This window comes from Eptatretus burgeri, chromosome 15 (assembly GCF_056783735.1).
Source record: "Eptatretus burgeri isolate ZD-2024b chromosome 15, Ebu_testis_v1, whole genome shotgun sequence".
In the NCBI taxonomy this organism is placed as follows: domain Eukaryota; kingdom Metazoa; phylum Chordata; class Myxini; order Myxiniformes; family Myxinidae; genus Eptatretus; species Eptatretus burgeri.
Genome location: NC_140975.1, coordinates 31113995 through 31116863, shown reverse-complemented (window position 1 = coordinate 31116863; position 2869 = coordinate 31113995).

Genomic DNA, 2869 nt, shown 5'->3' with positions numbered 1-2869 from the left:
GATCAGGTGTGATGATGATTCGTGGGAAGCACAAATGTTGTTAATGTAAGATTTTGTGCTTGAGCGATTAACACTTGCACTTCCTCTCTCTGCCCTTTTCACTTCCTATAATTTGCTATCTATCTGCCCTATAATTTGCCCTTGGTCAGCTTCCATCAGCTTGGAAATCTGCCAACGTAACTGCATTACATAACAAGAATGTAAAAACCGATCCCCTTAACGACAGACCTATCAGCTTCCTTCCAATCATCAGAAAGTTCATGGAATCCATCATGGCAGTTGATATGAAATCCTTCTTTTTCTACAACAGCCTCATCTCGGATCATCAATTTGGATTCAGACCAGGTCTCCCCACATTGGACATACTGCTTCGACTCTCCCAACAATGGTCAGAGGCCCTCAATGTCATACTTGAGTTCAAGACAGTCTCTGATATCTCGTGCTTTTGATTCAGTCTGGCAACCTGTCCTGCTCTCCAAATTCTCTGGCCATGGCATCCAAGGCCAACTCCACATATGGCTTGCTGACTTCCTCTACTCTTGTAGCCAATGTGTGGCACTCAACGGAATCCTTTCATCTCCTCGCCCTGTCATGGCTGGAGTGCCTCAAGGCAGTGTTCTGGGTCCAGTCCTACTCTTGATCTTCATCAATGATCTCTCTGACTCTCTGGAAAATACTCTTTATCCATTTGCTGATGACTCCACCCTCCACCGTGACTTCTCTCATCCTTCTGACAGACAGGCAGCAGCCTCTTTCATCTCTTCAGATCTTGACAAAAACACAAACTGGTCAAACACTTGAGATATGTCTTTCAATCCCGAGAGATCCGACACACTCTCTATCTCTCTCCGAAACGACCGCATTGCAAATGTTTCCATCTACTTTCTCAACAATCCTCTCAAAGAAGTTCAGTCACTCAAACTCTAGGGTCTCACTGTCAGCCATGATCTCTTGGGCAAACAACATTTCAAAGTTGGCCTCCAAAGCCAGCTGCTAACGGGGAATCCTCCGTCGTGCAAAGTCCTTATTTGGCACACCGGAACTTCCACCAACCTTCAAGAGCTTCATCCACAGCTCGATGGTGGTACTGCTCTCCCCTCTAGGCTGCGTCCCCTGCCTCACATCTTGCCCAGCTTGATGCCATGGAAACCAAGGCTTTCAATATCATTGGAATCTTTCGTGATGAAGCGGAGTCTATGGGCCTTTGACTTCGTCATTGCCGACAGATCGGTGGTCTCTCTGTCTTGTTCTGCCTCCTTTCTGGGCTTACACCCTTTTCACTCTCCTTGCTTTGTCCACCCCCCGCCCCCCACAGGTATCTGCAGGACGCACCTGTAAAACGTTTTATCCCCTTCTCGTGAAACCACACAAATCCAGGATCACTGCTCACTTCCACTCATTCGTTCCTCTTTTTTTTACTGAACCAACTTCCACGTTCTCTTCAATTTCATTCTTCCCTTGAAGTCTTCAAGGCAGCTGTTCACCAACATCTCAGGTCATCCCCCATCCAAAACCATGATCTTTTCTACACCCGTTAAACCACCATACCTCCTCCCCCCCCCCATTTTCCAGAATCTGTTTTTGTTTATTTCTGTATCCATCTTGTCTAGCAATGCCACGGTTGGTACTTGGATAACCTCGATTAGAGGTATGCAAGTAGGGTGAATATACCGATTCTGGCTCACTTTTCCCCATGTAAATGAATGGGGGATTTTCAGCGATTCATTTTTTTTTTCCCCTAAAAAGTAAACCCCCTTTTTATCCCAAGGTATATTTATTTGTCTCCCCTTTTTACCTAGGGACACTTTTTTTCAAATAACCAATGCAATAAGATAAAGATTTGTTCAAGTAGTAAAGTAGTAATGTGATTTGTTAAAGGTGATTCTAAAGAAATATTTGAAACATGTAAGCCAAGGGACATTCTTTTTCAAATAACCAATGCATATTGTTGAGCTCACTCATTGAACCGATAAAGATTTGTTCATTCTCAAATTCTTTCAATAGTTTAATTTTCTTTGTACAATAATCCCCATCTAAAATATTTAAAAATAAAACATTTGAATCTTTATATTTATTAAGATACCCCTTTTGTGCCATGACGAAATGATAAACTTCTCTTAATGCTCTTGTTTGACCACCTCCTGAGCCACATATCATTTTGAGATTATAGTAAATTGTTCTTTCATTGTTCACTTGATAAACATCAAAGTTTTCAGTCCATTCAAGGATATTAATTTTTTTCTTTAAATCATCTAACTTACTAGTTTTTAAATTGATTCGCTTATTTGTTTTATTTACCTTTGTTTTCGTTATTTTTTCAATAAGACTTATTTGATATTTTTCACATTTATTATGTTTTCCATTTATATACCAAGACTGAGATTTTCTCCACTCTTTAGTTTGATTAATACTTGGTTTGACCATTTATATATTGTGAAAAAACATGGCGTTAGCCCTTAAAAAACCCTAACCCATCTTCCCATCGTTAAAACACAATCTATTCTATACACTCTATCATACAATATCCATATGGAACACAATCTATTCCATTATCTAAAATAAATCTCTTTTCATCAAAGGCTCCTAATGCCTTTTTATTTACTTCTTCACTATATATGTTATGTTTAGAACTTCTTATTGTATTCTTTTTTCTTATTCAACAAACAATTATAATAATTTCTAAAAGTTATTGATTTCTTCATTACATATTTCTTTATTCCCTTTAACCTCTTATCAATCTGATCACCATACTTATAAGCATATGCCTTTGCTCTCAATCCAATAAACTCACTCATTACTTTTCCACCCAACTCATCCTTAAACCTACCAATAACCTTTTCATTCTTTTTGGAAAATAACTCACTCTTCT